This window comes from Zingiber officinale, chromosome 4B (genome assembly GCF_018446385.1).
Source record: "Zingiber officinale cultivar Zhangliang chromosome 4B, Zo_v1.1, whole genome shotgun sequence".
Taxonomy (NCBI): domain Eukaryota; kingdom Viridiplantae; phylum Streptophyta; class Magnoliopsida; order Zingiberales; family Zingiberaceae; genus Zingiber; species Zingiber officinale.
Genome location: NC_055993.1, coordinates 27,698,641 through 27,713,155, shown reverse-complemented (window position 1 = coordinate 27,713,155; position 14,515 = coordinate 27,698,641). Strand labels below are relative to the sequence as shown.

At 42.2% G+C, this 14,515-nt stretch overlaps 1 long non-coding RNA gene across 1 annotated transcript; it reads right to left on the bottom strand.

The window, feature by feature from the left end:
• Window positions 1-12,734: 12,734 nt before the first annotated feature.
• On the bottom strand, window positions 12,735-13,208 carry LOC121977465. Its single transcript, XR_006110850.1, has 3 exons — window positions 13,120-13,208; window positions 12,979-13,046; window positions 12,735-12,792 (listed from the first exon to the last, which is right to left on the bottom strand). It is a non-coding gene; the product is annotated as an uncharacterized LOC121977465 (long non-coding RNA).
• Window positions 13,209-14,515: the final 1,307 nt, after the last annotated feature.

Sequence of the window (14,515 nt, the reverse complement as noted above, 5' to 3'; positions counted from 1 at the left end):
GATTGGCTGGATATTATAGACGATTTGTTGAGGGTTTCTCCCGTATTGCTATGTCGTTGACACGTCTGACCAGAAAGGGCGTGAAGTTCACGTGGTCAGAGGCTTGCGAGACCAGCTTCCAGGAGCTGAAGCGGAGATTAGTATCAGCACCAGTTTTGGTTTTACCTTCTGGTGATGACGGATTCGTACTTTATACAGACGCATCTCTTCAGGGCTTGGGCGCTGTTTTGATGCAACACGGTAGGGTAGTCTCCTATGCTTCTCGTCAGTTGAAGGAGCATGAGCAGAACTACCCAGTACATGATTTAGAGCTAGCCGCTATTATCTTTGCTTTGAAGATTTGGCGACATCATCTTTATGGTATTACTTTTGAGATTCTTACTGATCATAAGAGTCTCAAATATATTTTCACACAGAAGGAACTCAATCTCCGACAGAGGAGATGGATGAAGTTCCTGAAGGACTATGATTGTACTATTAGCTACCATCCGGGTAAAGCTAATGTGGTTGCTGATGCACTTAGCAGGAAGTCTAGAGGGACTTTAGCTTGTCACCGAGTTTTAGTCACGGACTTGATTCAGGGATTCTCCGAGTTGGGCCTTGAGGAGCAGGGATGGACAGAGCAGGGTATTCTTGTTACCATGGTTGCTCAGTCGTCGATCAGGATGAGGATTCGAGAGGCCCAGGCCGGAGATCAACATTTACAGTTCATTAGCAGCCAGATAGCTTCCGGACAGCAGACCGAGTTTACACGCGATGATGAGGGGATTGTTTATTTCCGAGGCAGATTATGTGTGCCTCAGTCTCACCCGGTCATGGAGGAGTTACTTCAGGAGGCTCATCGCTCTAGATTTGCTATCCACCCAGGCGGGACCCGTATGTATCAGGATTTGAGGCGTTCCTATTGGTGGAACGGTATGAAGAAGGACATCGCAGAGTTTGTTGCTAGATGTCTTATCTGTCAACAGGTGAAGGCTGAGCACCAGAGACCTGCTGGGTTACTTCAGAGGATCCCTATTCCAGAGTGGAAGTGGGAGCATATTACTATGGATTTTGTGGTAGGACTGCCTAGGACTCGACGAGGCCATGATGCGATTTGGGTAATTGTTGATCGATTAATCAAATCCGCACACTTTTTAGCGATCCGGAAGACTGATTCGCTGGATCGATTTTAAGAGCTATACTGTCGTGAGATTATTAGATTACATGGTGTTCCTTTGAGCATCATATCAGATAGAGACCCACGGTTTACGTCCCGGTTTTGGCAGAGTCTGCAGCAGGCCTTGGGCACACAGCTCCGTTTCAGTACGGCATTCCATCCGCAGACAGATGGACAGTCAGAGCGGACCATTCAGACTTTGGAAGACTTGCTGAGGTCTTGTGTTATGGACTTCGGAGGCATTTGGGAGGACCACCTGCCCTTGGTGGAGTTTGCCTACAACAACAGCTATCATTCGGCTATCCAGATGGCACCGTTTGAGGCGTTGTATGGTAGGCCTTGTCGGACACCCATCCTCTGGGAAGAGGTTGGGGAGGCCCAGTTGGTAGGACCTCAGAGAGCTCAGCAGGATGCAGAGTTAGTTTGTATTATCAGACGGAGGATGTCAGAGGCTCAGGACCGTCAGAAGAGTTATGCTGATCAGAGACGGAGACCCCTGGAGTTCTCCATTGGTGATCATGTATTTCTTAGAGTTTCACCCACAAAAGGGGTGAAGAGATTTGGTCTCCGAGGTAAGCTAGCTCCCCGATATATTGGACCATTCCAGATCTTGGAGAGGATTGGAGCAGTAGCTTACCGTCTGGCGCTACCACCATCTCTATCTGGCATTCACGATGTATTCCATGTATCTATGCTGAGGAGATACGTATCCGATCCGGCACATGTTCTATCAGATATATCTATTCCTATTTAGCCTGATGTTACTTACGAGGAGGTTCCGGTGCTGATTCTGGACCACAGAGAGCGTCAGCTACGGAACAAGATTGTCTGGCTAGTTAAAGTCGGATGGCAGCATCATTCTGACAAGGAGGCTACTTGGGAGTTGGAGGATACGATCCAAACTCGATACCCTCATCTTTTTACTTGAGATATGTGGGTTAGAATTTCTTTCAGCATTTATACTATTTGGTTATATTTGAGTGTTTGCTGTTGGTTATAGCGAAATTTTGGGACCAAATTTTTATTAGTAGGGGAGGATGTGAGATCTCGGAAAATTTAAATAAATAGGGTTATTTCAGAAATAGCCTTATAGAATTTTTCCGGAATTTTTAGAAATTTTCTGGGAATTTTTCGGAGCTCGTACGGAGAGTTTTGAGGGGATCGATCGGCGGGTTCGGATTAAGCCTGTTTGGGATACCCGTTTAAGTGAGGAAATGTTTATTATATAAGTTCCTTTTTCTTTTTCTTATTTCCTTCCCCCAAACGCCGACTCTTCACCCAACCCGAACACCTTCTTCCCCCGATCTCCCCAACTCCTCTCGACCTCTATTTCTTGCGGACGAAGCACAGTCGGGGGTTCCGGCGATCGTTGACCTCGACGGAAACTAGTGGAGTCACCGGAGCTCGACGGTGCCAAGGGAGTCTAAGCCAGATCTGGTCGAGGGGGATTCTATTTCGACAGATTTTGTGACCCATCGTTTGACGGTCGGTGGCTAGGGTACAGTGAGGAGCGGGATCTCGTATCATCTCCGACTGGTAGGCTTTCCCTCTCCTCCCATTGTGCTGCTCACAGAGCGGTCCGCACCTCCTTTCTTGCTGGAATTGGGCAGCGACACCATCGGGAGGTGATCCAAAAAGGTAGGGCTTCGTCGGATCTGTCCAGTGACGACGGTGGTGAGGTAACAACCTTAATCTTCACTGTGTTTGTTCAATCCTCTTCTCTGTTCCTCAATACTTCTCTATTCTTGATCCTCATTTTCTTGGCTGCGGAATTAGGTCAAGGAGTTGTGCTTGGGTTGCCGGGCAGAGAATAGAGCGGTTGATGCTTGATTAGTGGACCTCCTCTTCCTTGCTGCTGACTGAGGTCCCGGTTGGAGGAGGGAGATGTCGGATCCAATTGCTTGATGTGATCCCTAGATCAGTAATTGGACGTTCCATTTCTTTACTGTGATTAAGGTCTCTGTTGAAGTGAGGAAGAACTCCAGCAGAGGTTGCTGTGGGTTTTCTGATCCAGCAAGGTGAGGATCTGTTTTGGTTCTTGCTGTGGTGTCTTTGGTTTCGGCAGGCACCTCATCCAGCCAGCTCAGTTTGGTTCGACAGTCACCCATACCTCAGTGTTCTCTGTTACAGCACCTTGTTCAGCTGGGAATTGAGGTATGTGTAGGATTGTGATGCATGTGTAGTTTTGATTTAGGGTTAGGTTTGAAACGAATTTTAGTTGGAACATGTTATAGATCATGTTTCGAATTTGCATATTTGTTAGATTATGGTTGAGATGATATTGATTAGGGTTTTGCCCTAATTTGTTATTAGGGATTTTATTTAGCTATTCTTTTGGATTTAGCTAAATAAAATATATATATTGTTTGACACAGGACTCTAATTCGAGACAGGCGTCTCGACGTTGGATTTGGCGTGATACTACCTGCTATTTGAGGCGGGTACCCTTTGACTTATCTTTTGATAGTGTCTTATGATATGTGCAGTTTATATATACTTACTAGTGTTGGTAGTTAGTATTTTCCTGGGTTTAGTTTAGTTGATACCTGATACATGCTTCTACTGTTATCTACTATACATTAGGCTGGTATACCTTTACTTCTTACCATGTGTATATATGTTCGTGGATATGGATATTTATAGTGCTTCACTATACTGGATTAGTTGTTATACATGCTGGATATGTGATGTTGGGTTTATGCTGTTTATTATCATTGTTATATATGTGCTTGTCTGTTTGGCATCTACACATATGGAGGATATGTTTAGGTATGACATATTGTAGCCGCATGCACCATATCGCATGATTGCATGCTGGGCGATTGACGACTCCATTATTGTTGAGCTCGTCGGCCGGCTACATTGACCTGCGCACCACGTGACCACTGCATGGGTAGTGGCACAGCACACAGGGTGTGTAGGTTGCCCGGTGGTGCTCCGCTGGAGGCTCCACTCATGGGTAGTGTGATAGGCAGCGTGGTAGCAAACCGGGGTCCCTCCCCGTCATTGTGTACCGGGAGATGAGAGCATTGCGCTCCCTCCTATAGTTGAGGTTGGAGGATAGGTGTACTCCGGTGCATCCCGTCCACTCGGTCACTTTTCAGGGGTAGTGACGGCAAAGTGCACGGTGTCACAGCCCTACCCACGCGGTCTCACCTTTGTGTGTGAGATGCTGACTGGCGTCAGGAGTGACCATGTCATATTGCATCATATGCACAGATTGCATTTATTTTGATTGTTGTATATTGGATGGTGCACTTGGGTGACTGCATATGATTGACATGCATACAGGATACATGCGTATTTGCTCTGACTATCTTTATCTGTGTATGGCCACAGTCATTCGCCCGAGCCTCGCAGGTGAGTACAGTTTATTTCAGTTATGCACTTCTTATATTCTTGCAGTAGATTGTATTTCATGCTTATTGTTGGTTACTGCAGTTTATTTAGTTATGCATACCTGTTATACTTAGGAGACTGTACTATATATGTATACTGTTAGGATGCTGTACCGTAGGATGGTTGCTAGTAGTTATATGTTGTTGTACATATCTATTGGATTACCTGCTGAGTTCTTTGGACTCACCCCGTTGTTACTATTTTTCAGGTTGAGGCCGTCGGGAGATACTCCAGTCGCTAGCCCCATTATCGCAAGGATTTTCTTTGTCGGATTATATTTTGCTTTTTGCATCTTATATACTTGTATTGTGGGTTTGTATTGTGGACTTTATATCGAACACTTGGGTTACTACTTTTGGTTTTCCGCTGCGGATATATTTTCATTAATTCGTGGATTTTGTCTTTCCTCGTTGTAGTGGAGTAGGATGTTTACATATATCTTCGAGATTCTATATTGTCTTTTCTTATTAAACTGCGTGGATTGATTATATGTTGAACTGTGTGGAATATTGATATAAACTGCGTGGTTTGTTTCTTATTTGTATTGTATTGTTCCAGCCGTGTGTGGCCGAGGTATAGATATATGTATTCTGGATTCATATTGTCACCTGTACAGGGGAGATGTTGCCAAAATTTCTTCGGACAGGGACTACCTGGGGTGTGGAAAGACTTTGTCTTGGAAGTGGTGGTTGCTTCCATATCCAAGAAGGCCTAGTGCCTCACCATGTTTAACCTGGAAGTCGATCTCTAAAATTAATATTTAATTAAATTTGTAACATGGGTGGATTTGAATCAATAATGTTAAGTTCCGTTTGCGATCCAAGTCTAAATCTAAAAGAACAGATAAGTTAAATTTGGAATCAATAATGTTAAGTTCCGTTTGCGATTCCGAATTTAATTTCTAAAGAACACAATAGGTTGTTAGGAAAGGTTCGACACTTGTACAAAATTTTTGTACAGTGGAACCGGTACGATCTTCCGAGTAGCAACCAACAAGCACAAGCATAAATAATATATAGTAGAATAATTTTGACAATTCCCGGATTGCCTGATCCTGACTTTGAATTTCGTTGAAACTCTAGGTCGGACTGACACATTCACTTTCCTCTATGGGAAATGCGTCCTTACATACTTCTCTTAGGTGAATTTATCTTTTACTAAACTGGTTCTCCTAACCTTTTCGACTTTTGTTCAGCATCCAAGACTTCAGGACTTTCATCTAGTGTCCTCGATCCTAGGATTTCCTGCCTGGTTTCCATAATCTCCAAAACTTTTACCTAGTGTCCTCGACCCTAGGATTTCGTCCGACATCCTCGACCTGCCAAGACTTTGCCCAATCCCCCACAGACCAAGATTTCATTGCTTAGTCCCAACTAAGACTTTCCACTTGCCTAGTGCCCACTAGGACTTCTTTACCTAGCCTTAATTAGGACTTTTTTGCACACTCAGTCAACTTTATTAGAACAACAATAATACTTAACTTAGAACCATTTTCTATTACCAAAACTCAGATTTGATTATCTGGTGCTCCTTACACCAACATATCTATCTTCGCATTCATATTCTTTGGACTTGGAATAAGCACAATAAGGAGCATGTATTCATCTATTATGCACATGCATGACAGTTAGTTATATAATGTTAATATAACTAGTCAAAATGAATATTACTATACAGATTGATCAAATGGCTAAAATCTATCTGCTAAAAGTCTCAATCGTACATTATGTGATTCTATTATAAAGGAGAAAATATTGTATCTAGAAATTTTTATGTAGAGTAGTCAGAAGGATGACACACATTATATCTCCTTCATGTTGATGCTCATGATGCTACGTCATGTGGCTTGCTGTTGTAGTAGATGCATATAATTGTTGAAGTGTAGCAGTAAATGGGAAGTAAAACATAACTTTCCGTGCTAAATTTTTCTTATTCTTCCCTAATATGCAACTACACTACCAATAATGAGGATGATTACACATTCTACATTCAATAAGTTCACTATCTTCATTCCAAAAGATCATGCAGTTATTTTTACAATAATCAATTTTTTCTATATGCAAACCTAAACTCCTAGCTAATTTCTTTATACTATAGAAGTTATTAATCATTATGTTATCAGTAGGGAGCAACTTTGACATTAATTGGCAAATATCATTGTAACATTGTTATGAGAAATGATATTTTACCCTGATATTCAATAGCCTTACAATATCTGATAGTTAGGAATGACCAAAAGGAATTGTAGGATTGGAAAGACGCTAGAGAGGAGGGGGGTGGGGGTGGGGGGTGGGAGGGGGGGTGTGAATAACGATCGTCAAAAATCAATAGTGAATTAAATCAAAGTATGCAGTGGAAGAATAAAAGAAGAAAAGAAAATAGAAAAGCCAAGCGCTAACACAAGTTGGTTTTACTTGGTTCGGAGCCTTCGACAACTCCTACTCCAAGGCTCGCACTCATCGAGTGCTTTCATTGGGTAATTCTGTCTCCTCGAGATCAGGATCTAGTCAAGATCTCAATTTAGGTTTTCCAAATGGACTTAAGTTGGATTGACACCTACAGTTCCCTCAACGAGAGCATGTCCTCACTGGATCTCTCCTTTAGTTGCTTACCTTCACTTATCAACAGTAGCCACTTGACTTACCTTTGACCAACCAGGTCTTTCCTTAGTTGTCAGGTCCGCATACCCAACTGGACTTCAGTCGATTATCAGGTCCCGTGGACCCAACCGAACTTTCTACCAAATATCGGGCCTTGCGGACCTATCTAGACTTTCCACCAGCATCAAGTCCTGTGGACCTAGCTAGATTTCAAGCTAGTGTCAAGTCCTTCAGACTAGTCAACTCCTGCACACTTAGTAGAAAGGTTAGACAAACAACACATCTAATTTTAACCTATTTGTCATACATCGAAACCAGATTATTAGTGCAACCTGCACCAACAGGAATATTTTCCTGCACTTCTCTTTCACTAGCATTTAATATTTTATATAGTTTCTAAACTTTAAGTATTGGTAGTTCATCTATGTTCGAATAATCAAATACATTCATCGCGTCGTAAACCATTGATTGCATTGCATTATCATTAGATAATGTTTCCTCTCGAGCAATAGGGCTAGATGACGAAGCAACAAAATATCTATTTAATGGCTCAAACAAATAAGGCTCTCTATGATAATACTAGTTGTAGTAATTTAGAACAATTTTTTTTTAACTAGATATACCTTTATAGTATCCTCATCTTGAAAAGTTATATTTATACATTTGCAATGATTACACAGACAATGTAACTTATCACCATCCATACAATTTGGATGACGCTTAGTGAAGTTTACAAACTTTTCAACTCCATCAAAATATTCATCAATGATAAATTTATTTTCTAATCAATTGTACATCTAAGCTTTGTTCATATATATTGTAACCTAATGAAAAATAAATTTATAATATTATTAAACGTGTAAAAGCAAGCATGTATATAGTTTAAACTTAAGATTAATTAAATCATTAAAACATAATACTATTAATAAATAATCATTCATCATATACCTAAAATCGGTGCACAAAGAACATGATCTCCAAAGAAAATGCCAAAGCCTACACAAATAGTGCAAAATAGAGAAACATGCACAAACAACATTATGAAGTCAATAACAATCAAATGTAAGGGTGTATAAACAACAATCAAATGCTAGAGTTGCATGCCTGCTCGACCTCCTAACTAGGGTTGTGCGCGCGCCTGGCTAGAGCTACACAACCGCCCCGCTAGGAATGAAGTCACAACCAGATGGAAAACTCAACTCAAGCATGAGGCTAAGCTTGCGGCTAAAGCTAAAGCCACGACCAAGCTTGCGGCCAACCATTCTCGCGGCCGGCCAAGCTGACGACCAGGGTTGATCAGTCCACGACTGAGCTTGTGGTTGGCCGAGCTTGAGACAAAGCTCACAGTTGGGCGAGGCTGCCCTTGGCCTCACAACCCAACGGTTGGCCAAGCTGATGGAGGTGACAGGATGAGAGGAGAGGGAAGGGGAGATGAGTGTACTGATGCGTGCCAAAGATTGGAGAGGAGAGGAGTCATGTGCCTAAGACCAGAGAGGGGAGGAGCGTGCCAAAAATCGGAGAGGAGAAATATTGGAGAGAAGATCAAAGAGGAAGAGTGGCCGAGAAGAAAAATTAGGAATCAAACCCCTAATTTTGATCACTAAAATAGCGATGGAATTAAGTTTCCATGGCTATTTTAGCTATGGAATTAAGTTTTTGTCTCTATATTAGAGACAAAAAATTAATTGAGTTGCTATTTTAGCGATGAAAACTTAATTCTATTGCTATTTTAATGATGAAATTAAGTTTTCGTTGCTAAGTAAATAGGTTAAATATGATTAGTGAGGGAATTAGCGATGGAATTTAAATTCGATCACTAAGTTATCAACAAATTTTATCTTCGGTTGTTAATTTCCATTGCTAATTCTGTCACTATTTAAGAGTTTTTGTAGTACCCAAGCCCGAGTGTAGGGGTGAGCATCGATTATTTCGATTAATTTGATATTAATTTTGTATAATTTTTTTATTATTTTTTTAACAAATTCAATTAATTCGATGTTAACCGAAATAATCAATTTTTTATTTTGATTCGGTTAATTCAATTTTAGTAAAACTTTGATTCGATTCGATTAGCCAATATTAAATTAATTTTCAATTAATTTATGGACCAAATTAATCGAATGCTCACCCTAACTGAGTGGGCATTACCAAGTACTCTTATTCCCGAGCACCATGGCGTTCGTGAGTGCCCGAATGTTGAACATCGATCGACTTCGAGCTTGAGTGAGCATCCCTGAGTGCCTAGCACAGCAGCATTCCGACTCCCAAGTGGGGGAGAACGTGGTTGGTTGGAGGCGCGAACATGGTGCTAGTATCTCCTCACGGAGAACATGGTTGGATGCCTTAGATGTGGTGTAGACACGATATGCGGACGTGGAGATATGTGTGGATGCATGTCGAACCATTTGCGACTTAGACCAAGTCGTATAACAGAGTGCCCGCTCCGAACGGCTAAGAATACGCTAAGATATACATTCTACACTTGTATGTTCTTTCTTTATTTTTCTGCTTATCACTACGGTCTAACTTGAGCATCGAAGTTTGCCTTGGCCTCCTTGTGACATTTTCTGATTGTCTCAATGCTTGATCAAGACTGATTCCTGCTGAGAGCCCCGGAGTTCTCTCGTGGTCCGCATACAACCGCCTACTAGATAACAGATGCCCTGCGCCTAACTCATCTGAAGTAGACGTGTCAAAGAACTCAGCCCTACGCACTGCGCGACTAAACCCATCCATGATCTTAGCCGGATTAGTAGAGGAGACGAATTTCTTTTTCACCTTTGTGTTTTTGTTTTTTTTGTTCTCTCCAATTTTGCTTCACAGTCTCAGGCACGTGTTCTTCAACTTCGCATGCAGTTATAATCAGTGCACCGAGGAGACAAATCCATCAATGAATATATGCAATCAATCAGAACCATTGTCAATAATTTAGCTGCGATTGGCAATCCAATTTCAGATCCAGATTTATTAATACATGTTCTTGCAGGATTGGGGCCTCAATATGATAGCTTTATTCCTAGCATAACTACTCGCATCGATCAAGTGTCACATGATACCCTTCATGGCTTGCTCTCTTCACATGAGATACTTCTACAATTACAATCTCAAAGGGTTTCAGATTCTATTGCTCTTACGGCATGCAAGACTGATAGTACTATCCACCAAGGAAATCAAGGAGGTCGAGGACAAGGACAAGGACGAGGACAAGGTCGAGGACGAGGTCAAGGACAAGGACGAGGTCAAGGCCGAGGACGACGACGAGGACGTTGTCAGATTTGTTTCAAGATTGGTCACTTTGCTCATCAATGTTATAAGAGATATGATCCAAATTTTACTGGAGGTTTTGCATCCACATCTCAAGCATCAACCTCAACTTCATCATATCACCCGGGGGCATTTTCTCTTGCAAGCAACCCTTATGTACCTACGACAAATTCTTCAGTCTCAGGATGTCATCTAGATTCTGGAGCAACTCATCACGTTACATCAGATTATGACATTCTTACAGAGGCCTCCTCCTATCATGGTCCTGATACTGTACAAGTAGGCAACGGTTCAGGTTTGCAAATTGCTCACATTGGAAACACATTTTTTCATTCATCTGGTCGACTCTTTTCCATGCGCAATACACTTCATGTTCCTTCCATCACTAAAAATCTACTTTCAGTCCGTCAATTTGCTCTTGATAATAATGTGTTTTTTGAATTTCACCCTCACTATTGTCTTGTGAAGGATCCCACAACCAAAACCACCCTGCTCAGAGGAGAAATTAGAGATGGTCTTTACTATCTTCAACCTACATCCGCCAAAGCTCTAGTTGGAGAACGCACAAATAAAACCTCCTGGCATGCACGACTTGGTCATCCATCTCTACGTCTTGTTCAAGGAATCATCAATCGGTTTGGCCTACCGACATCTTTATCATCCTCATCTCATTCTTGTGAAGCATGTTTGAAAGCAAAAAGTCATAAATTGCCCTTTGTTTCTTCTTCTCATATGTCTAGTTTTCCTTTAGAACTTATTTTGTCACGCCCTAGAGGAGTCTCTGTCCGAAGAAATTTCGGCAGCATCTCCCCTGTACGGCGGACAATATGAAATTTTCTACATATCACATATACATCAGCCACAGGCGGCTGGAATGATAACAAAAAAAATAAAAACAAACACCACGCAGTTTATAAAAATATTCAGCCTCTGGCTGTCACAACCACGCAGTTAATAATAGTAATCAATAACAATAGGACTCTGACTCGAAATCCACTATACTCGTAAAGCTCAAATCCAACGAACTCACCTCTTCTGCCGTCCAGGCAGGCACGTAGTAGAATGAAATCCAATATCATATCAAAAATCGATCAAAAGGTATCACTCCATACAATATCCATAGGAAAAATCCAAAGACAATACTAAAACAAAGTCTGATATAGAAAAAGACTAAAATAAAACAAATAACGAACTAGTAGAGAACTGGCTCTACGTGCAGATGGGGGGCCAACGACTGGAACTCAACCTGAAAATATCAACAATGGAGGCGGGGTGAGTCCAACACTCAGCAGGTACAACTGATATGCATAATAAAACAAATAACAGACAACACTAATCATGCGTACAGTCTCCTGAATACGAGAAGGAATAAATGCAACTGAAACGAAATCAGGAGATAACTGTACTAACCGGAATCAAGGTACAAAGGTAACAGGTCGTCAGACCGAAGAAATCATAATCCTGTATGCATGTCAATCAAATGCATCCATACAAATGCAGCATATAAGTGCAGCAATCACAACAATAAAATGCAATAAATGCATATGGTGACCGTGCACTCGGACATCACTGCTCCTGACAGTGACCGAGTGGACGGTATGCTGTCGGAGTACTCCTGTCCTCTGGCCCCAAATCATAAATGGGGGAGCTCAATGCTCTCATCTCCCGGTACACAACGACGGGGAGGAAAAATCTCTGCCGGCTACCACGCTGAGTCTCCTGACCAACGGAGCCAAACAGAGTCCACCATCTGCCGGCTACCACGCTGCTACCCTAAATGCCAACGGAGCCAAACAGAGCGGAACTGACTGCCGGCTACCACGCTGAGTCACCTGACCAACGGAGCCAAACAGTAGAACCGCCACACACCAGCCAGATATACAACTAATCCATGGGTGGTGTGTGCAGTACATGTAACTGGCGATGGGCTCAACCATAGTGGAGCCGACAATCGCACAGCATGCAAACATGATGCATGATACTAAGCATGGCAATCTCATGAATAGCATAGCAAGATCCATACATAAATAAAAGGTGTACCACAAGTCAATGTATCAGATGGAAGGTACACAAACAGATAGGGTATCATATAAACCCTAGGTCCTGAACATGATGTATCACATGGTTGGGTCACTACCGAAAGCATGTATGGTCAGATAAATAATAACATGCAGTGCATAATAAATAAACAAACAACATGTAACAGATCATGTAGTGACCAACCGAATCAAATGGAAACACAATTCTTGCTATATGTTAAACACTTTATCATGCATATCAAAAGACATAAGTCAAAGTACCCGCCTCCAAATGGAAAGAATCGTATCCGGTCCAAACTCGACATCAAGATGCTCGTCTCGCGTCAAAGTCCTGTGTCAATCACATAATTTTATTTAGCTAATTACATATATAGCAAATAGCTAAATAAGATTCCCAACCCTATTTAGGGTAACCCCTAATCAAAGTACGATCACTAACTAACCAATTACATAGATTCCAACTCTTAAAGAAATCTGTTACACATCCATATTAACCCAACATCTAGATTAAACTAACCTTAACAGCTTCCTCCTTAAAACCCTCAGCTGAACCAAGATCAGCCGCAGCAGATTGAAATCCCTAATCTGCCATATAAACCAAATCCACACAATTATCAATTCCTCCACAATAGAATCTGAGAACAGAATCACAACCTACCTCCAATCCAGATCAATGAGAGAAAGAAGAATTCGATATCCGAAAACTGGTACTGTGGCGCTGCCCAAAGCCAGGACCCGTGTGTTCTTGCCGATAAATAGAGAGATAGATTGGTGCTAGGCTCACGGCATCTTCGGCCTGGAAGGTCGGAGGAAAAATCGACGATGCTAGGGCACAAAGGAAAATGGCAGTCAACAATAAGGCAGGGGGAAAGAGGGCCTCGGCTCCGTGCTCCTTGCTCTGGTCCAAAACCAATCCGAGTAGAGACATGGCGGTGAGAAACTGAGAACAGAAGGGAGAAGCAACCTCACCCTCGGCAGTGGCACGCAAAGGAAAATTAGGGCAGAGGGAAGATGGTTGTCGGCGCTAGGGTTTTCCTTGGCCGAGGGCTTGTACGCGGAAAAGGGCGGCGTCGGCGCGGGGTCGGCACTGCTTCGCGCGGTGTCGGCTGTGGCGGCGGCTCGGGAAGGAAATGGAGGAAGAGGAAGAGGAAGAGACCGCTCGGCGATTAGAGCTCGGAGGAGGGCGTCGGGCGCGCGGGGGAAGAAGGAGAAGTCGGGCACGGGTTCGGCGTCGAGGGAAGGAAATAAATAAAAAGAAAAAGGAAAAGAAAAGGAAAAGAAAATAACTTTTTCTCACTTAAATGGGTAGCCTAAACAGGCTTTTCCGGGCCCCGTTTTCATCCCCGTTAACTCGTCCATACGAGCTCCGAAAAATTCCCGAAAAATTTCCAAAAATTCGGAAAAATTCCCTTATCATTATTCCTCATTTTTTTCCGGTATTTTACATATTCACTCTGATGTTTGGGGCCCTGCTCCTATTTTGTCAAATCAAGGTTTTCTCTATTATGTGATTTTTATTGATGACTTTAGCAAGTTTACTTGGATATTTTTCATGAAACGGAAATATGATCTTTTTGATATCTTTTGTCAATTCCAAAAACACGTAGAACGTTTCTTTGACCGAAAAATACTCTCTCTCCACTCTGATTGGGGTGGAGAATATCAAGCGCTTAATCGTCATCTGGGCTCTTTGGGCATTCTTCATCGAGTCTCATGTCCTCACACTCCCGAACAAAATGGTTCTGCGGAAAGGAAATATCGTCATATAATCGAAACTGCCTTAGCTCTTCTCAATCATGCATCACTTCCACTCAAATTTTGGGATGACGCAGTTCAAACTGCTGTTTATCTTATTAATCGTCTCCCTACTCCATTACTTCACCATAAAAGCCCCTTGGAAAAACTCCACAATCAGTCTCCTAACTATACCTTCTTACGTATTTTCGGTTGTGCATGTTTTCCATGGCTACGACCTTATTCTAAACATAAACTTAATCCTCGTTCTCAACAGTGTGTTTTCCTTGGTTATAGTAATTTGCACCATGGCTATCGTT